The sequence below is a fragment of the Jaculus jaculus genome, chromosome 6 (assembly GCF_020740685.1).
Source record: "Jaculus jaculus isolate mJacJac1 chromosome 6, mJacJac1.mat.Y.cur, whole genome shotgun sequence".
Lineage (NCBI taxonomy): Eukaryota > Metazoa > Chordata > Mammalia > Rodentia > Dipodidae > Jaculus > Jaculus jaculus.
Window position 1 is genome coordinate 30504165 of NC_059107.1, and position 22414 is coordinate 30526578.

Below are 22414 nucleotides of genomic sequence, written 5' to 3' on the forward strand. Positions count from 1 at the left end.
AAGGGTTCTGTTTCCCACATCCTCACCAGCATATGTTGTCATTTGTTTTCTTGATGAAAGCCATTCTAACAGGGGTGCGATGAATCTCAACATAGTTTTATCTTGCATTTTCCTGATGGCTAAGGATGTTGGACACTTTCAAAAATATTTCCTGGCCATGTGTATTTCTTCTTTTGAGAACTGTCTGCTCATTTCATCAGCCCATTTCATGATTGGAAGTTTTGAGGTGGAATGTTTGGTGTTTAATTTTTGCAATTCTTTGTATATTTTAAATAATAACTCTTGCTTGAATTATATAGCTAGCAAAGATTTCCTCTCTTTCTATTGGCTCTGCTGATAGTTTCCTTTTAAATTTCATATAATCTCATTTATTATTTCTTAGGACTATTTCCTATGCTATTGGAGTCCTGTTCAAAACATTCTTGGCTATTCCTTTATCTGGAAATTATTCTCCTATAGCAGCCTCAAGTTTTGGTTTTTTTTTTTTTTTTTTTTTTTTTCAGTTTTTCAAGATGGGGTTTTGCTCTAGTCCAGGTTGACCTGGAATTCACTATTGTAGTCTCAGTCTTCATGGCCTTAAATGCATGGCAATCTTCCTACCTCTGCCTCCCAAGTGCTGGGATTCAAGGCATGCACCACCACACCTGGCAACATTTTGTGTTTTAAATCAAGGTCTTTGATCCAGTTTGAATTGATTTTTGTTCAAGGTAAGAGATTTTAATTTTGGTCTTCTTCAGGTGAATATTCAGTTTTGAGATATGTCTTATCTATTCTTCATTTCTCCAGAGTCATAAAAACATGTTGAACTTTGTCAAATTAATTTTCTTCATCTAACAAAATGATCAAGTGAATTCTGTCATTAAATTTCTTTATACGGTGTATTGCATTTATGGATTTGTATATGTTGAAACAACCTTGACTTCTTGGGGTGAATCCTGCTTGGTCATGATATGTAGCTGTGTTAATATGTTCTTGAATTCTGTTAGCAAGTAGTTTTTGAGAATGTTTGACTTTGTTTATCAGGGAAATTGGTTTTATTTTTTGTTGTATCTTTACTAAGTTTTAATATCCACATAATACTGCTTCGTAGAATGAGTTTGGTAGTGTTCTTTCACTGTCTATTTTATGGAACAATTGAGAAGTGTTAGTATTATATTGCCCCTTAAAAGTTTGATAGAGGGCTAGAGAGATGGCTTAGTAGTTTAGATGCTTGCCTACAAAGCCCAAGGACCCATGTTGGACTCTCCAGATCCCATGTAAGCCAGATGCACAAAGGTGTGGCAAGTACAGGGTCACATATGCCCACTAGGGGAGGCAAGTGTCTGGAGTTTGATTGCAGTGGCTGAGGCTCTGGTGCATCAATTCTCTCTCTCTTTCTGAAACAAAAAGAAAGTTTGATAGAATCCAGAAATGAATCAAGCTGTTCTGGGATTTTCTTTGTGAGGAGACTTTAATTTGTGCTTCAATCTCTTTGCTTGTTATAAGTCTGTGCTAAATGATCTTTGATGTGGAATATTATTTTCCTATTGCGTAGATGTGGAAACTGAGATTCGGGATTGCAGTGTTGAGAGAGGCAGAGCTGAGTTCATGTCTGACTTCCTGAGCATGACAGGACTTTTCATTTGACTGACAGACTCTGAAGCCCTTTATCAGGCAAGGCTTACGTACTCCTCTTTCCACATCCTCACAGTGTGAACAGGGAAGTAACATCCATGATGTCCCCAGACAAAGGAGGGGAAAGTGCCTGGGCTGTGTGGCAGGAAGTAGCTGAGCATTCCAGAGGCTTAGAGTCTGCTGCATGGCCAGAGAGCCTTCTCCCAAAGAGGGAGCCGTTTACATCCGCTTCTGAGACCACAGCCAGAGCTCAGGGAACAGGGATTTTCCTACTCTCCGTGTTACACTGAACAGGGCTGGCTACAACCTGTGAATAATTTATGCCCATTTCCATTAAAATCAATACTAACAACTTTATGAGGCCCCAGGACAACTCAGAAGCCCAGCTCAGCTCTTAAGACTGAGCGGAGCCTGTGCTGAGGCCCCTGCCTATGGTCTTCTCATACCACTCCCAGCTGCCAGCCTCACCCTCAGCCAGACCCCACAGTCCATACCTCCACACGGGCAGCTCTTTCCACACCGCCAGGTCTCTGAGCCCACTGCTCTCATTGAGAAAACAGCCTCCCGCACGCCCCGCCTGCTCCGACACCCACTGGCCCTTCAACGTGAAATTCCAGGGCCCCCTCTTCCACGTTCTTTGACCTGCCCAACCTCTTTCCTTGGCAAATCCAACATTCAGGTTTCCATTCAGATGACACCTCCTTAAAGAAGGCTTCCTCTGACCATCCCAGCTATTATGAACTGCATGTTTGTGCCCCTCCCCCACCAATTCACACGTTGAAATCCTAACCCCTGATATTGGAATAACAGAAGATGGACTGTAGGCTGGAGGGATGGGGCAGTGATTAGAGGCACTTGCTTGCAAAGCCTGCTGGCCTGGGTTTGATGCCCTAGTACTCACATAAAGCTAGGCTCACAAAGTGATCCATGTATCTAGAGTTCATTTGTGGCAGACCCTGGTATGTCATCTTCTCTCTCTCTCTCTCTCTCTCTGTCTCCAAATGAATACATAAAACAAGTAGAAGAATAATGGTGTGGGACCCCTGACATTCCTATCAGGCCACTGCAAGTGAGTGCCCCCACTGCATGCAAGTGCATGGGGGTGCTGCAAAGGCACATACAAGTGCATATGCCACACACACACACACACACACACACACACACACATACACACAAGCAAAAAGTAAAAGAAGAGGAAATTTAGATAAGCATACAAAGAAACATCAGGGGCATGCATGCATGCAAACACCATGTGAAGATACAAGGAGACAGTGGCCTTCTACCAGCCAAAGAGATGTGCCCGAGAAGAAACCACTTCTGCCTATACTCCAGCCTTGGACTCCCAGCCCCCAGAAGTTTGACACAATAGTAAGGCACCCAGATGTGATATCCTCCCACGGGAAGCGTGGGTCCTGGGCTTGTGCGTGTTTCTGTCAGAGGTCTACCAGACACAGGAAGAAAGGAGAGGAGAAGAGTGGAGTCAGGCACATCTGAGCTTGTGACCTTGAGCATGACCTTTTTGTTGCTGAGCCTTAGTTTTCTCATCTCCAGAGGGAATAAGGACTTCAGTTGGACTGAGAGGATTAACTAAGGGGTGGTAAATACTGTGGGCTTCGACCTGATCATCATGCCAAATGTGGAGGTCCGTGATCCTGTTGTGGGTTCCCCAGGCAGGGAAGGGAAGGGGCATCGTGAGGTGCAGGAAACTTCAAAAATGCTCCCTGGATGCTGTAAGAACACAACACGCTTACAGGTTTACACACAAACAGAAGGAAGAAAAATACTAGGGGATGGAGGGCAATTGGAAGGAAATGGAAGGGGAGATAGGAGGAGGGATGAGAATCAATAAAAACAAATTGTATTTGAGACTGCCATAAATGAATATTTTTAAAAGAATTCTTCCTGATTAACCCCCATGCACCCTCCCAACACAGAATCTAGCCTGCTTTATTCAGCAAGATGTCCACTCTCTACACACTTTGTTCAGGGAAAGCCTGCTCTTTGCTCTGTCTACTCTCATATAAGAGCTCAACAGATATTTTAAACCAGTCATAACAAAAGTGGCCAGATGCCCAAACTCCTATGTTATTTGTCTCCATTACCTGTACTCTGCTGATCCACGTTTAGCCTGACATCCTGCCGAGGCTATGTTGGCTGAGCCCCGTTGTTTGTATTTGTAGCACGCTGTCTAACATACTTCGGGTCTGTGTATTTACCAATGCAGAAACCAGCTTGCTTTTACGCTCTCTGACAGTGGTATCTAATATCAACCCACGTCGCATTCCTCTGCCTCCACAGCTGTGCCTTTTTCACCCAACCAACACTGACAGATGAATGCTTGTTGATAAGCAAGTTCCTATCTGGCTAGAAAGGAGAGATTACTTTGTGGTATTTATATGCATTCTAAGAATAGACATCTTAACAGTGCCCAGGGCTGCCTTGGATTATTCATGCCCACGACAAACAAGGGCCAACTCCTTCAGGTAAGAGAGAACATTTGGTCTGACTCCAGTGCCCCTCTGGGAATGTTGTAACAAGACTCCACCATCCCTCCCCAGCAATGCCGGCGCCTCGGATGGCAAAAACTCTTCTCTAGGAAAATGACATTTGGTACTGGACACACATTTGCCTCTAGTCCTTCTGCTGTCCAGGCTCATTTACTGGGGTTCATAATAAATGACCCTGCTGGCTGGAGACAGAGGTCAGGCCTGGGCCATTCACTATGGAACTTCTCTTAAGTGCCTATTGCCACCAATTCCAAGCACCCTCAAAATTTCTTGCACCTTCCACATAATCTTTTAAGTGTCCAAAATAGGTTTTTCTGTGCACATTTCCCCAAAGAAATGATTATGTGCTTCTTCTATTCTCCTTTCTTTCCTAGGCTATAACGAGGGAATAATACATGGCATAATTTTTCTCTTTTACCATCTTTGCCTCAGATTTCCTATGCATATTAACCTGGCATGCTACCTTCTTAAAACCATAATTTTGTTGTTATTATTTCTGGGCCCTGGAGAGAAAAGATGGAGCCCTACCCAGTCATACAAGTCCAATGACAGGGACACAAAGGGCTGTGTACCCCCGCTGTGTGGTTCAAAAATCGTCCCTCAGGGTTGGAGTGATAGCTTAGCAGTGAAGGTGCTTACGTGTGAATCCTAAAGACCCAGGTTCCACTCCCCAGAACCTACATTCTCCAGACACACATAGTGATGCATACGCACAAGGTAATGCATGTGCACAAGGTGGCGCATGTGTCTAGAGTTTGATTGCAGTGGCTGGAGGCCATATTGTGCCAAGTCTCTCTCTCACACACACACACTTGCTCACTCTCATTCTCTCTCTTGCTATCTCTCTCTCATAAAAATAATTGTCCCTTAAAAGCTCATGTATTAAAGGGACTAAGAAAGCCTTAATAGAACAAAAGAATAACCTTTCTGAACAAGAATGAATCCTGCCAGCAGATAACCTTAGGGCTTGAATGGCAATATAGTTCTTCCCTGGGTCTCTAGTCTGCTGGCCCACCCTACAGATTATAGGCTCTCTAAGTGCATAAGGTAACTTCTGAAAATAAGCCTATGTCTTGGGAAATAACCATTCCTCAGTGGGTTTATTTCTTGGGTAAACTCTGACTAACATAGTTGTCTTCTCTCAAAATCTATTTCATACAACTTCTGTGTCTCTAGAAAATATATAGAATAAAACTGACATTTATGGTTGCTTTCTCCTCTACCCCATCAAAAGATTGAATCTTAATCATTTGTTTCTAACTCAAGCACTTAGTGGAGTCCTGCCTAATTGTAGACATTTCATTTGTAAAAATGAATGAAAGAGGCTGGGGAGATGGCTCAGTCAGTAAAGTGCTTGTGAGACAAGCATAATGACCTGACTTTAGGTCCCATGGATATACCAACTCTCATCTGCCCGTGGACTGTTGCTGTTGGTGTGGTCCTTGCACACACGCCAAGAGGCACCTAGATATGTCTCCAATCCAAGGATGGAAGTTGAATTTGTTTGTATAGACATGTGATTCAACCAAAGTTCTTCTTTTTTCTTTTTCTTTTTCTAGTTTTTTGAGGTAGGGTCTCACTGTAGCCCAGGCCGACCTGGGATTCATCATGGAGTCTCAGGTGGCTTCAAACTCACGGCGATCCTCCTACCTCTGCCTTCTGAGTTCTGGGATTAAAGGCGTGCAGCACCATGCCTGGCTCAGCCAAATTTCTTGTAAATTATTGAAAAAGTAAGAAAAATCCAAATCATATGAAAATTCAATTGAGTGCCTTAGAAATATCTCAAGAAGGTGAATTGTTATTAAAAACATGATAAATTCTTGGGGCTGGAGAGATGGCTTAGTGGTTAAGGCATTTGCCTGCAAAGCCAAAGGACCCTGGTTCAATTCTCTGGGACCCACATAAACCAGATGCACAGGGGGCATATGCATCTGGAGTTTGTATGCAGTGGTTGGAGGTTCTGGTGAGCTCATTCTTTCTCTTTCTCCCCTTTCGTTATCTCAAATAAATAAAATAAAAAATAAAAATATCTTTAAAATAAACATGATAAATTTATTTATCTGCTGTTGAGTAGTATGGAAAGGAATCCAGCTATAAAAATATTAAGTCAAGTAGTAAAAATCCTTAGATTTTTACAGTCCTGTTCTCTTCAAGGGGCTAAATTCTCACCCCAATTTTAAGCATCTATTAGCAGCAAGTTATGGACAACTTATTATGAATATGGGTTAAACTAGATGTCACAGAAGTCTAGCTAACAAACTGTTGTAATAGATTTAGTTGTGCCTACATCAAAGCATGTGGAAGTCCTCCTAATGCCCAGAAGTTTACAAAGTGAGCTTATTTTGAAAACAGGGTCATTGCCAATATGGTTAAGGCATGATATTAGACTATGGTGAACTTCTAGTCCAATATTACTCATGTCATCATATGGAAACATTTGGATATTGACATAAACACAGAAGGTGAAGGCAGAGGTCCATTTATGAATCAAGGAATCCCACCAGAAATTAGGAGAGAATCCTGAAATAGACCTTCTCCCTCACATAACTTCAGAAGGAGCCAACTTTTCTGGCCCCTTCATCTCAGACTTCTAGCTTCCAGGACTGTCAGGAAATAAATTCCCCTTGCTTAAGCCACTTTGTGCAGCTTCCCTAGAAAACTAACAAAACATCTATACTCATAAAGACATCAGCTTCTTATATACAAGCAACGGACATGGTTGACTATGATTCATTTCTATAATATCTTGCTTTAACCTGAATTTCCCTTATTAAACATTCAATTATAAGATTCAATGACAGTGGATAAAAAGGTTCCTATCTTATATGTCTTAATGCAAATTAGGTGTGTGTAAACAGCACCTCATATCTTCCATAAGGCAAGAATGGGTAAAAACCCTTAGAGAAAGTTATTTAGAGTTATAGTGGTTTAAATGGAAAATGTCCTCTACAGTCTCAGGTTTGCGATTAAACCTCATAGTTAGTCCCCAGCTGACAGAGCCTTTGGAAGTGGAGCCTTGCTGGAGGAGGCGTGTCACTATGGGCAGGTCCTGAAATTTGATAGTTCAGCCCCGCCTTGCCAGTGCTAGTGAGCTCACTCTTGCTGCTTCGTCCCTGCTGCGGATATATGACCATACGAGGCAGCTTCCTGCTCGTTCCATGCTTTCCTCATCACAATGAAACTTCCCCTCAAACTGTAAGTGGAAACAAACCCTTTCATTCCAGACATTGCTTCTGGCAACAAGAAGGTAACTGCTGTGAGTACGGAGTCAGAGACATGGCTTGTGAAACTACATCACCTCGTGGAGATGCTGGGGAAAGCCCTTCAGTTTGGGGACGGACTCCTGAGATACATCGCTGGGGTATGTCACATCCCAGGAACTGCAGCAGATGACAGCATTACCCTTCAAAAGTCCCGTTCACTCCTCTGGGGAAAAGATGGCCATGGTGCTTTGTTGGCTAGCTGTGAGGATTAATTGAAATCACTTATGTCAAATACCTGGAAACCCATGTGGGTACATGAAAAGAAGAAAAGGAATTTGTCATGTGGTCTGTTCCAGGCCTACAGAAAACCCTACCTCCACCATTTCTAACTTTGCCCCCAATGAAATGTGCCCAAATTAGGAACTAATACAGACAGAGATCCACCCCATCTTGACTCTCTCTAGAATGCTGGAAAAGAAGATTTGCTCTTACCATTTTACTTGTTGCCACCACATTAATCAGTCTCAGCTGGTGGCAGACCCAAGGAAGACATAGAAGTGGCCCTGGTTCCTCCATCTACCTCCTCCTGGGAGCTAATAAAATGTCCACGGCCTCCAGTGCACAGCTGGCGAACTTAGAGTTAAAAGGATGTCACCCCAAACACTTAAAAAAGTAGTTTAATTTCCAGAACTCTTGGGTGAAATAATGACAATACACCTCACTGTTGTGGCAATATGTTTATTGAAAGGCTGTTTCTGAGGAGAGGTGGGAAGGATTAAGGGCAGTTCTGCCAGGCTCCAGCCTCATGGGGACTCGGTGGCTTGTTTGCTTGATGGGTGCTGCTCCAGGTCCTCAACAGCTGTAGCAGGAATAGAACCACGAGGTGGCTCTATGTCCTTGTCACAGAGGACAAGTAGGAGGGGAATGGCGGGGGTAACCGCCTCACTAGAGCCCCCATCCATTCCAGCCTTCCGTGCCCTTGCCCTTGCCCTTGGTGGCAGGCAGTTGGGTTAGACACAGAGCACAGAGCACAGGCTGGGAACGTGGGTCTAATTCCTCTTCTGCCAAGGCCACCCCACAACCCTGCACTTTTTTTTTGATACCACATGAACAGGAGGGGGGCTGCTTCCCTCAGCACTGATAGGGCTGAAAACACACATGTGAACAAAGCAATAGGTCTGCAAAGAAAATGATATTTCAGACCATCTCTCAATCGAAAAGTGTACCATTAATATACACCTCTCCAAAAAAAATGGTTTTCCATAAAGCAAGACAACCCCAGTTGGTGGACATAAGGATCATACTATTTCCAGTGAAATAGTCTTACCAAACATGCCTAACCCAAATCCAATTACTAAACCTTCATACTTAATATCAAATTTAGGATGAAAGCAAGGAAAATCCTAGAATGAGAAAAAGTCTGACAATCTCCAAACACTTTGTGTCATTTTCAAAACATTGGGGTAAGTTCAGTAGTGGTTAATAACTCAATGTGTTTGTGATGAAACCTCATAACTCATCCCCAGCTCGTGGAGGCAGGGCCACTTTGGGAGGTGGAGCCTTGCTGGAGGAGGTGTGTCACTGGGGGACTACGTCGACGTTGATTAGGCCAGCCCTATTATGTGTTCACTTGCTCAATTCACTCTTGCTGCTTCCTCCCAGCTGATGTGACAAAGTGTGATGGTGCTTATTTGTCTGCTCTGCCACGTGGTCCCCATCATAATGAAACTCCTCCTCATAACCTTTTCTTCCCATAGCTGCTTCCAGTCACGTGTTTTGTCCCAGCAATGAGGTCACTGCTGCGCTTTCTAAGATAAAAGATACCAACAGAACAATAGCGTGAAGACGGATTAGCTCCTGATCCAAGAAAGGAGAGACTTTGGGGGACAATAGAGACTGGGTCTTGGGTGCTGTAAGGAAATGAACATTAAGACTGTAGCTGAACCACCATGAGTTTGTCCATTTTCATCTGATCTTGGGAGTTAAGCAGGGTCAGCTCTGGTGAGTCACTGGAAAGGAAGAGAATAAGCTTTAATTTTCCAAATGTAACAATTATATCATAATTACATCAGATGAAGTCCTTATTTTTAGGAGCAACATAAGGAGACATTTCTGGGGAAAGTGACCTAATGTCTGCAACTGGCTTTCAAGTGGTTCATACATATAAAGACAATGTGACAAAATGTTATTTTTAATGTAGGCATCAAGTATGCTGATGATTGTTGTAAAGTCATCTGTCCTATATGCTTGAAGATTTGCAGAATAAAAAGTTGGGAGAGAAATAAAATCAAATGTTCAAATACATACTGTGTCTCGTCTGCCAACAGCCATCTTCTTCAGCAGGCTGTTGGACCAGGCTAGGGCGTCATTTAAATCCCATCATTGTTCCCCTACTCCACTGATGAAGTAGGGCAGTCCACTTCTGGGTATCTGGCCTATATGAAAACACGTCTCCTTGTGTTAGCCAGCCTTCTATCACCACAACAAATACCTGGAATAAGTCTACTTGCAAAGAAGAAAAACTCGTTTTACCTCACAGTTTTTGAGTTTCAGTCGATCATGATTGATGGACCTCATTGCTTTGGGCCTGTGGTGACACAGCACATCATGGCACGCATGGGTGCCAGAGCAAAACCAATCACTGTATGACCAAGTTGCAACCAATCAATCAATAAATAAGAATGCCAGAGTCCCACAATCCCTTTGAGGACCTCTCACTAAGCCCCATGTGTTAAAGATTCCACCACGTTTAACTCCTGGGAACAAACATTTCATACATGTGTCTGTGGGGATCCTGTTAGACTCACACTAACTATAACAATCCTCTTTCTGCTTTCTAACCATTAAACTCATGAGGAATTTAAATAACCTACTAGAGAGCTTGTGTCTTTTTTTTTCTCTTTGTCAATAAATACAGATGAGATCCCACTTGTTCCCGTGTCGCTGAGCTGGGGGATCACCCGACGGAAGATGGGGGCCGTGGTCACCAGACGCTTCCTAGAGTGCCTGCTGGGCCTCTACTTCCTCTCCCACATCCCCATCACCCTGTTCGTGGACCTGCAGGTGGCGTGGTCACCCGAGCTCTACCCGGTCGAGTTTACAGACCTGAAGAACTGGTATTCAAAGGAGTTCAAAGACCCTCTGATGCAGGATCCCCCAGTGTGGTTCAAGTCCTTCGTGTTTTGAAGCTGCAGGTGGATTCGCACACCTGCAATCATTTACTCTGTTCACACCATAACAACTTTAATCCCAATTCTCTACACGATTCTACTTGAGGATTTCTCCAGAGCCAGTGCTTTCAAAGGACAAAGACCTGAGACGCTCCGGGAACGACTGACCCTCATCTGTATCTACGCCCCCTACTTCATCATCCCTCTCATTCTTCTAGTTTTCATGTTGCGGAACCCCTACTACAAGTATGAGGAGAAAAGAAAGAAAAAATGAAGGAAACAGCCCCTAGCCCAGTGGGGGAGATGCTCTCAGTGCAGTTTCCTTGGACCCAATGTAAGAAAAGCAGCTCTGAACCCATGTCTTCAGTAGCACGTGAAACATCACCAGCAATATGCAAGAACAAGACTGAGACAAAAGCCATGCCACCCTCGCCTTTCAAGGGCACTGCAATGAACTGACCAATCAGCAGGGACAGGCCAGGACAGGAGTGGACCAGATGATAGCAAAGCGGTGCCAAATACCTTACTGTTGTCCAAGCTCCATCACAGGAGCAGACTGGAAGCTGGCTGAGCTTCCACATAACATGACCTGGTTGACAAGTTCCTGAGTCACATGACCCAGAATGTACACATTTCACTAAACCCTTCATGAAATGAACTTTGATGTTTCAGGACATTTAATGTCAGAAGTTATGCCTCTTTAATGGTCATGAAAATTTGAATCACGTTTTCTTACAAAAGGTTTTAGCTTATGGGCTGGAGAGATGGCTTAGTGGTTAAGCGCTTGCCTGTGAAGCCTAAGGACCCCGGTTCGAGGCTCGGTTCCCCAGGTCCCACGTTAGCCAGATGCACAAGGGGGCGCACGCGTCTGGAGTTCCTTTGCAGAGGCTGGAAGCCCTGGCGCGCCCATTCTCTCTCTCTCCCTCTCTCTGTCCTTCTCTCTGTGTCTGTCGCTCTCAAATAAATAAATAAAAATTAAAAAAAAAAAAAAGGTTTTAGCTTAATTTTTTTTCTTAGCCTTCCTGCTTTAAGTCAGAAATGGGTTAAAGTAGAAGGTGTTTCTATATTGTGTGCACCTAGGGTCTCTGTAGTAATGTCCAGTGTTCCACTAAGTCTCTAAACCTGTCCTGGAAGCCAAGCCTTAAACAAAACCAGACAATATACATCCCAGCCAATTCCATTTTGTTCACAAGCTGTGCTGCATTAGTTGGTATTGTGTCTGATCCAAATAAAGGTAGCTGCTGACTGCTGAAAATAAATAAATAAATAAATAAATAAATACAGATGAGATTGAACCCCAATGACACTGCAAAAACAGACTATTGGACAGATTACTATTTAGGCCCAAATGAGGCAATGAAAAGTTATAGTTTAAATGAAAAAGCAGAGTTTTTTTTCATCATCCATAAGAGCTAAGGAGAAACTCTTTCTTTCTACTGGACATTAATGAAGAAGGCTGATGTTTCTAGCCACCTTCCAGTCACAGTGGCTGTGAGGAAGTTCACCTGAGGATAGCTGTCCTAGAAAAGAGGCTGACAGATGGAACTTCCTTAGGTTCAGGCCATCAGTGGATCCCTGGATCTCTCCTGTGGAGACTAGCAAACTCTGGACTGTTTAACTGAAGGACCCAGGGCATTTCTGAGATAGGTTAGTTGGGATATTTTTCTTCTTGTCACATAAACAGTCCAAACCAAGACAACAGGCAAATGGCCTTGCCTGGCACTGTTCTAGAAAGTCGCTGTGTACATAGCAGAGATTGTTCTGAGGTTGTCCTTAAATGACAGTATTTCATAGTCCTTCCTTATTATGTCCTACTTTCATATGTCCCTGCAAGTACACACTTTTTTTTAAAAAAAAAATTAATTGCGAATTTTCTATATGAACAAATTGCATTTCCCTCACCTTATCCTCCTATACACCTCTTCCCTCCTTATTCCACTGAGGGTCTTTCTTCTGAAGTGACTCCCTTCCATTTTGGTAGAGTTTTCTCGAAGCTATACTCAAATCAGAATTTAAATCAGGCACTTTAGAGGTTTTTGTCTTTGTTATTATTGGCATAACAAAGTACCATTGATCAAATTATTTACAAAGACTAGAATTTTATTTCTCACAGTTATGGACTCAGGGAAGTCCAAACATCAAGGTGGCCACATCTGCTAAGAGCCTCACTGCTGCCATTACCCCATGGTAGAAGGCACAAGGGCAAAAGAGTGTGAGACAGCAAGATGGAACTGACCGTGCTTTTTGATAGCCTACACTTAAGACAGATAAACCATCACTCTTTTATATGAAATACGGCCTGATTAGAAAGACTCAAAAACACCTCCAGAAAGAGAATTTAAATATTCTGAGAAAGGAGAGCTCTGTTTTTCTACAAGCCTGAATGTGAGGTTTGGAAGTTGGTCAAGACAGAAATGACAACATCCTTCTAAAGCCTCTGCATTGCCTGATACAGACACGGGAACAAACATGGCTCTCAGGCTCCTTGGTCACATCTCATCAGAGACCCACTCCACACAGCATTTCCCTTACTCTGGGTCTGCAGGCGCTGCCAGAGTATGTTGCCATATCTTGGTTTTAAAATGCTACGGATCTTTGCATCTTGCTGACATGCCAAGGAAATACTGGTGTTTGGGAGAGATTACGTTTTAAACCACATTTCATATACTAGGGATACAAAATCCATCACATCGAAGAGTGTAAAGAAAATCAGAAGGGAAAAATACCCTCTATATCTGGCCCATCTGAAAGGATTATGCATGTGAGTTCCTGTATGCTGTGCCGTGTGTGGGCATGGTTCTTCTAAAGTTGTCATCTTAGAACACTTAACATAAATGGTCAGGGAACATGTCCAGTGTCATGGTCACCTTTCACTGTATAGCATGTCCTTAGGAATCATTTCAGGAGGACTAAAAAGCAAACATAAATTAATAACATATTTGCTTTGGGATCCAAGAGCTTCTGGTCCTAACTAGCTGCCAGAGCTGACACATCCTAGCGGGCATCCTCATCGGGGGAAAGGGTAAGACATGGGCGGGTGCAGTGCAAAAAGAAGCTAATTCTTGAGAGCTGGAGCACTTAGGTTCTCATTGCTGGGGTAAAACACACAACCAGAAGCCATTTATGACAGGAACGGTTCTATTGCAGGCTTATGGTTTCTAGAGAAAGTTTCCTCGTGGTGCGCAAAGCATGACAGGCCTGAGCAATGGCTGAGCATCACATCTTGTCACATCAGCTGGGAGGCAGCAGTAAGTGAGTATGGTGGTTTGAGTCAGGTGTCCCCCATTAACATAGGTGTTCTGAATGCTAGGTTCCCAGCTGATGGATGTTTGGGAATTAATGCCTCCTGCAGGGAGTGTGTTGTTGGGGGCAGGCTTATGGGTTTTATAGCCAGTGTCCCCTTGCCAGTGTTTGGCACACTCTCCTGTTGCTACTGCCCACCTTATGTTGTCCAGGAGGTGATGTCCACCCTCTGCTCATGCCGTCATTTTTCCCTGCCATCGTGGAGCTTCCCCTCAAGCCTGTAAGCCAGAAATAAATCTCTTTTTCCCAGAAGCTGCTCTTGGTTGGGTGATTTCTACCAGCAATGTGAACCAGACTTCAACAGTGAGCTATCTCTGAACACCCAGTGGACTGGACTAATAAACCTCAAGGCCCGCCCCCAATGACGTACCTCCTCTGGCAAGGCTCCACTTCGCAAAAGCTCCACTCACTAGAGACTGAGTATGAGGCTTAATCACAAATATATGAAGTGATGGGGGACATTCCACAAGAGCTGCCTCACTCAGTATGGAGTCAAATACCAACTAGTGTGATGACAGCCACCATTATTAATGATCTACTAACACTAATATTGCTATAAGAATAGGAGCCCTTGAGAGAAATCACCAGTGAAGAGCCTCAACAGTGGACACTAAAGACCTTATATTTAGCCAGCCAGGCCAAATGACCCAATGTGTGCAATAGTGACATGTGTCATGGTGGAAACCAACTGCCTTCTAATTGGACTGGAGGCCTGCTCCATGGGAGAGAATACATCCTTGATACTGAAAACCTACAACAGGGGTAGTCATGAGCCCTAGGGGTGTAATGTCTGCTATTGTCTGGCTAAATGTATATACTATGCTTATCAAACTGCCCAGTAAGCACTTCTCTTAATGTTCATATCCTTATATTAATGCTACTCTCACTTTTGGTAGAGAACCTTCTCTTTTCAGATGGCAGTGACCTTGGGATGACTCAGATGGCATCATGGTGCTGGGTAGAAGTGACAAAAGGAGTGTTCAGCACTGGTACGTCTCTATCACACCTTCCAAGGCTCAGGGTCCATTGAAGAAAAGGTGGTAGAAAGAATGTAAGAGCCAAAGGAAGGGTAGGACTCCTTACAATGTGCTCCTCCAGACATAAAATGGCCTAGATATCCATGACCTCACAGTGCCTGACACTACCTACATAAGACCACCATAATAGGAGGAAAAGATCATGACATAAAAATGAAAGAGAGACTAATTGAGAGGAGGAGGGGATATGATGGAGAGTGGAGTTTCAAAGGGGCAAGTGGTAGGGGGAGGGAGGGTATTACCATGGGATATTGCTTATAATCATGGAAGTTGTTAATGAAAAGTAAATTAATTTAAAAAAAGAATAGGCTCCCTCATAATACTTATAAGATTAAGTAAGATATGCAGAATATGATATGAAAATTAACTATATGCGCTCATATTGATCAAAACAATGCTATGCACATTTTTATGTTGTGCCTTCTGCCATTTTTCTATGCAAATACATATAGGTATATATAAAGACACATTTCAAAAATAGGACCCTTATTATATATTGTATTTTGTAGGTGAGCTCCATACATGAGGATTTATGAGGATAATGTGTTAGGTTCATAACATCTAAACCCCTAAGCCACATGTGCAAGAGTTAACCAGGGACTGGAATTCTGATTCCCTTTGTGAATGGAAGCCAGCCATATGTTCAGCATCTCTAAGAAAGAAACTGCGCTCACCCCTTCACAGAAGAGTTCTGATATATAAATTTCCTTTTTCTTCCCACTAAGCAACTTGTAAAATCATGCAGAGGGGTGAGACTAAAGTATTTCTCTTCACTTCTGTTCAGGTCTAACAGTCATCTTGCTTGCTTCTTGCATTTTACGGTTTGTTTCAATGTTGTCCCTGTGTATAAATGATCTACTTGTAGGCACACCTCTCTGCTGTGGCCTTTAGTATTCATGCACCTCTGTTCTTCCCATCCCCAGGGTTCCTTAGGGAGCACCGTTTTTGTTTCTTTTAGGGACTTTTGCTTTCTCAAAGCCATCTGGAATCTGCCCTGATATGCCACTCTACTTGCCTAGACCTACAGGCAATTCACCATCCAACTTAGAAACCTCCACTGGAAACCTGAAAGGGAGGGCCACACTCTACATCCTTCACAGAGAAGACTGATTTCCTAATATAGGCCCCAGGTGAAATCAGATTACCCCTGAGTATCTTGTCCCATCCAAATAAAAATGATATGCAGTAAAGACAGCCTCAGCACCAGATCCCATACAAAAGAAACAGAAGTCCAACAATGAAGGCATTGAAAATCAAGATGATATGTATTCCAATATTTACTGAGGGGGAAGTACCATGGCACAAGCCCCAGAAAGACTTCTCTTTAAAAAAAATTTATGTGTGTGTGTGTGTGTGTGTGTGTTTGAGGTAGGGTCTCACTCTAGCTCAGGCTGACCTGGAATTCACTCTGTGGTCTCAGGGTGGCCTCAAACTCATGGGCAATCCTCCCTCCTCTGCTTCCCTAGTGCTGAGATTAAAGGCATGCACCACCACGCCCAGCTCTTTTAAAATATTTTTATCTATTATTCTCTCCAAAATCTATTACTCCCAGCACCTTACAGTTACCACTAGCTCCAGGCTCATGAGCCAAGGCATGGGTGTGGGATTCTGCATCTGTAGACAAGACAAGATAACCTTCTTCCTTTGTGCCCACTTCTTCCAAAGTGTCTCCGCCCCACACTGCCAAGGCACTCACTCACCCACTCGCATGTCAAGTGTTTTGTTTTGTTTTCCAAGTATGTGGGTGCTCTTACTGATATGTCCAAGCCAGTTGCTATCACTAGTATCCACAGATAAACGTGAAAATCAAGTATAATAAGGAAACAGACAATAATGAAATTTTGCGGGGCAGAAATGAGAAACTGAATAGAAGGTCAACAGATAAATTGAAGAAATTGTCCCCATTATAAAACCAAAAAAAAGCAAAGCAAAAGTATATAATAAGAGGGCTGGAGGGATGGCTTGGTGGTTAAGGCATTTGCCTGCAAAGCCAAAGGACCCAGGTTCGATTCCCCAGGACCCACGTTAGCCAGATGCACAAAGGGAAGCATGAGTCTGGAGTCCATCTGCAGTGGCTGCAGGCCCTGTTGCACCCATTATTTCTCTCCCCCCCCCCCGCGCCAAATAAATAAATAAATAAAAATAAAATATTTTTAAAGCATATAAGAAGAGACTGGGGAGATGGCTCAGCAGTTAAAAGCACTTGCTTGCAAGGCCCGCCAGCCTTGGTTCAATTCTCCAACACCACATAAAGCCAGGTGCAGAAAGTGGCACAAGCACCTGGTGTTCACTTACAGCAAGACCCTGACATGTGTACGTGCGCACACACACACTCAAATAAATAAAAACCTTTTAAGTACATAATAAGCACTCGTAATAAATAAGGGACCAAGATGAAGAATCCAATGTTCACATAATAGAAGGTAAGAGAAGGAATTTTCAGGAGAATAATTTTTTAAAGTTTTCCATATGGACAGGAGAGTGCAGATTGAAAGAACCCAACCTGTTCCCAACATAGTGGGTAGAAATAGTCTAACACCAAAATAAACGAATGTGACATTTTAGAGCGCTGGAGGGGGGAACAAGTCACTCTCAAGCTTCCAGTGAGATAATTATCACATCTAAGAGATCAGGTGTAAGAACTGCTTTGGACTTTGTATCTGAAAGCTAGGAGGCAATGGTAAGCTCCTTCTGAACAGATAAAAGTTTCAGAGTAGGAGGCCAGAGCCAGCCAAGTCGCTAATGAGACGGGAGTGAAGATGAAAGATACTCACAGAATGCAAGACCTCAGCACCCCGCTTCCCTCTCAGGAGCCTGCTTCGATGTATTCTGTTGCAAAAGGGGTGTTGTAAGCCAAGAAACAGGATGACTGGGTGCAAGAAATGAGAGACGCCCCGAAGAAAAATCCCCAAGACAATAGAAGGCATAGTGTAGTGTGCACCCATGTGAGACACCTGGCCAGAGAACAAGAAGTCAGATGTTCCAGAAATATTGAGTCAGGAAACCTGCGGATGAGATGATGTAAGCAAATTTCCTAAGCTAGAAAAGTTTAAGCTTAAGGTACAGGTAACTACACTGAAAAATAAATAAGCAAAAATAATCACCTTTATAGGAGAAACTTTTTTTTCTCAATTTTTTTTTAAATTTTTTATTTAGTTATTTGAGAGCAACAGACATAGAGAGAAAGACAGATAGAGGGAGAGAGAGAGAATGGGCGCGCCAGGGCTTCCAGCCTCTGCAAACGAACTCCAGATGCGTGCGCCCCCTTGTGCATCTGGCTAACGTGGGACCTGGGGAACCGAGCCTCGAACCGGGGTCCTTAGGCTTCACAGGCAAGCGCTTAACCGCTAAGCCATCTCTAGGAGAAACTTTTTTGTTTGCTTGCATGTTACATCACTCAGCCAGAAAAAAAAATGTTCATAAAGTCAATATGTAGTTTGCTTAGATTTTATTTGAAATGGAAAAGGAGATATAGAAATGTGTTCAGCACAAATGAATGGAATAAATCTAAATTTAAAAAAGGGTAAAAGAGAGCCGGGAGTGGTGGCACATGCCTTTAATCCCAGCACGGGGAGGCAGAGGTAGGAGGACCACTGTGAGTTCAAGGCCACCCTGAGACTCCATAGTGAATTCCAGGTAGCCTGGGCTAGAGTGAGACCCTACCTTGAAAAAAAAAAAAAAAAAAAAAAGGGTGAAAGCAAGATGGATGTGGTAGTGTGTGCCTGTAACCCCAGCAGTCAAGAGTCTGAGGCCAGAGGATAGTCACTTAGGAGCGAGCATAGGCTAAATGGTAACTTCCAGGCCAGCTTTAGCTATATGGCTAGACTTTAATTAGCAATAAAGAACCTCAGCATGTGCCTCAGAACCGCACAGAGTCTTGAAGCCAGAGGCCATGCCCTCACCAACTCCATGCTAACACCAACCTGTGGAAAATAGCTACCCACTCCTGCCGACCTCAGAGCTTCACATCACCCCGATTGCTTTTTAACCAGGCTAGTGCCCACCCCCTCCTCAGGTCAGAGGCAGCTTGCTCCCACTGACCCCAACACCCACCTCCACGGAGGCCTCCAAGCCATGTGGAATGCCCATCCATTTGTGAGGTTGAGGGCAACACCCCTGCCAAGCCCAGCCCCCACCTTCCTCTTTGTTTGCAACTGCAAACTCTGCCTATGTGTCCACTTGTGAGACCAGAGGGAATCAGACGACCAGTCTTGGAAACCGGCCTCACTTCCACCACCGTGGAACCCTGTGGAGTACTTACTGGCTTATGGTCAGAGGCTGCTCTGCCCCCAACCCCAGGACATGCCCTGCTGAGCCACACTGCTCCTGAGGTCAGAGGACACCTGCCCTTACTTAGGCTTGGATTAACTCAGGCACCCCACTGACAAATGAGCACTGACTCAATAACTGAACATCAAACATCACCTAGTCCATGGGAGACCAGCTAAGCCAGGTTTAACAACCAGCATGGTTTCCATCATCCACTCAAAAGCAAGGTGTCAGAAACTCAAGCCAGAAGATGTAGCCAATGAGCTACCAACTCCAGATACACAAGGCCCATTGCAAAAATGCAGGCAATACAAAAAAGCAAGAGCAATGTGTCTTCTCTAAAAATCACCAACCTGATAAAAATGGTCCCCACGAAAAACAAATTAGAGGACATTCCAGACAAAAAATTCAAGAGAATAGTTATAAATATGTTCAAAGAATTCAAACATGACACAAATAAACTCCCGAGTGAGTTCAGAGAGAATGGGAGTAAGCTCTTGGACGAACTCCAACAAAACCCAAACAGTTGAATGAAATAAAGAAGTCAATTCAGGATATGAGAATAAAATTCAATAAAAAAGAATGAAATACTATAGCAAAACCAAAACAAAAAAATTCAGTAAGTCAAATATAAAAGCTCAGTGGAACTGGGTGTGGTGGCTTGTGCCTTTAATCCCAGCACTGGAGAGGCAGAGGTAGGAGGATCACTGTGAGTTTGAGGCCACCCTGAGACTTAATGAATTACAGGTTAGCCTGGGCTCAAATGAGACCCTACCTTGAAAACCCCCCTCAAAAAAAAACCTCAGAGGAAAGATTCATTATTAATTAATGAATTCATTAATACAATGAATCTTTGGAGGACAGACTATCAGGACTAGAAGACACAGTAATAATAGGTGACTTCTCACCAATAATCAGGTCAAATTAAGTGAAAGAAAAGGAGAAAAGACCCAAATTAATAAAATTAGAGATGAAAATGTAGACATTACAACAGATACCGTGAAATTCAGAAAATTAGAAGGATATACCTTAAAACTTATATTTCACCAAGTTGCAAAAAAAAAAAAAAAAAAAAGGGTGAATTTCTTTTTAAAAAAAGTTTTTAGTTATTTGCCAGTAGAGAGTAGGAGTGTGCTAGGGTCTCTTGCCATTGTAAACAAACTTCAGATGCATGCACCACTTTTTATCTGGCTTTATCATTCATCATGTGAAGGCATTCCCACCTTAGAATCATTCATCATGTGAAGGCATTCCCACCTTACAATCTTTAACTACATGAAGGCTTTCTTTAATCATGTGAAGGCTTTCCCACAATAGTCTTTAACTATGTGAAGGCATTCCCATTTATAATCTTTTTTAGCCAGAAATGGAAAGAGAGTGAGAAAGAAATTGGCACATCAGGGCCTCAGTCACTAAACTTGAACGCCAGATGCTTGCGCCACCTAGTGGGCTTTTGCGATCTTGCGCTTGCCTCACCTTTGTGCATCTGGCTAACATGGGATCTGGAGAGTCAAACATGGGTTCTTAGGCTTCGCAGGCAAGCACCTTAACTGCTAAACCATCTCTCCAGTCCTCACCTTACAATCTTTAATGATGTGAAGGCTTTCTCACCTTATAATCTTTTAAACATGTGAAGATCTTACAATTATGATTCCTCCCTGTCTGGAACATCACTGTGCCAAATTTTTCTTCAGCCTCTTTTGCAAGTTTTATGAAGACATCTGCTCAAAGGCCATCTCCCCAAAGACATCATCCTAGATATCCCAATCTAAGACCCCAGCTTCCTCTCCCACACACACTTAGCTCATCTTTATTTTTACTGCACCTATCATGCCCTAGAGTATTACACATTGGATTGTTTCCTGAAGTCCTGCATGCCCTGCTTAGCATGTGAGCACATGTGAACAAGGGCTCTGTCTGCTTCACTCACATTTGCATCTCTTGGGCCTAGACAAGGACTGGGAAACATCACTGGAGCTTCAGGGAGTATTTGTTGAATATATGGATGAATGAATGAGTAGATAACTCTGCCATGACTCTGTCAATGAGGAATTCATACACAGTCAATCTAGAATCTTCACAGAGTTTAAAAAAGAAAGAAAGAAAAATAAATAAATAAATAAATAAAAACGAAAGAAAGAAAGAAAAAGAAACAGAAAGAGGAGCTGGAGAGAGAGTTCAGTGGGTAAAGGTGATTATTTGCAAAGCCTACTATCCTGGGTTCAATTCCCTAGTACTACATAAAGCCATATGCAAAAAGTGACATAGGCTGGGCATGGTGGCACACGCCTTTAATCCCAGCACTTGGGAGGCAGAGGTAGGAGGATTGCTGCCGTGAGTTCGAGACCACCAAGACTACATATTGGATTCCGGGTCAGCCTGGGCTAGAGCAAGACCCTGTCTTGAAAAAAAAAAAAAGTGACAGGGGAATCTGGTCCTCATTTTTAGTGGCAAGAGACTCTGCCATGCCCTTACACATATGCATGCATGCTCGTATGCAAATAAATAAACAAGTTTTGGAAAATGAAAGGTTAAAAAGCAGAAAGAAGTGGCTAGAGTAGGCATGGGCAGGATGGGGTTGAGACCAGAGGTATGCCAAGAACTACCCAGTCTGATTTCCATTCTAATTGTCCTTCATTAGTGACGGTTTGAAAATAGAGGAAAGGAAGAGGGAAGGCAGGAAAGGAAAAGAAATAAGACAAAATCCTTCTCCTACAGAAGGAAGATTTCTCATACTTATGAAAGCTCTGGTGATAGATCAAAGATTAAAACAAGCTACCTCTTTTTTCTTTTTCACTGTGATTTTAAGAGATGGTTGTAGATCTTCATAGAATTCTCTATAATCAGAAGCAAAGGGTCCCTAGAACCTTCTGATTTAGCCTTTCCTCCCCAGAGGGAACAGTAACTCCAAAGAAGAAAGGACTTCTGAAGGTCACAGAGCGGGGAGTGGGGGGTGAAGTCTCTGACCAACACTCTCACTAAGTCAAGGTCACGCCCCAGTATATCCTATGATAGTGCGCTGCAGGCACTCACCTTGCTCAATCTCAAAAGCAGCACTTTAAAGGAAATAGATTCAGCTATTCTCTTCATTCCTTGGTTATAAATAATCAAAGAATGAGAATACTCCTCACATCATTTAGGAAAAAAAGCTCCAGTTGCACATGAAATTATTATTATTTTTTTATCTTTCAAACAAAAATGTCAGCTTTGGAGTTTAATTAGCTAATCCTTAGTAACTTGCAATAGCTCGTCTCGCTGATGTAAGGGCATCACCATGGAAGGGTTCATCAGGAAGCGTCTCTCATCTACTT

The 22414-nt window shown here is 43.1% G+C and overlaps 1 protein-coding gene and 1 pseudogene across 1 annotated transcript in view; one reads left to right on the forward strand and one right to left on the reverse strand.

The window, feature by feature from the left end:
• Positions 1-9025: 9025 nt before the first annotated feature.
• Positions 9026-22414, reverse strand: part of Drd1 (dopamine receptor D1) — a 79888-nt gene continuing 66499 nt past the window's right edge. Inside the window, exon 2 of the transcript XR_006637788.1 lies at positions 9026-9132. The gene's annotated coding sequence lies outside the window, so the exon portion shown is untranslated. The remainder of the gene's footprint in view (positions 9133-22414) is intronic.
• On the forward strand, positions 10248-11739 carry LOC123461679 (annotated as a pseudogene).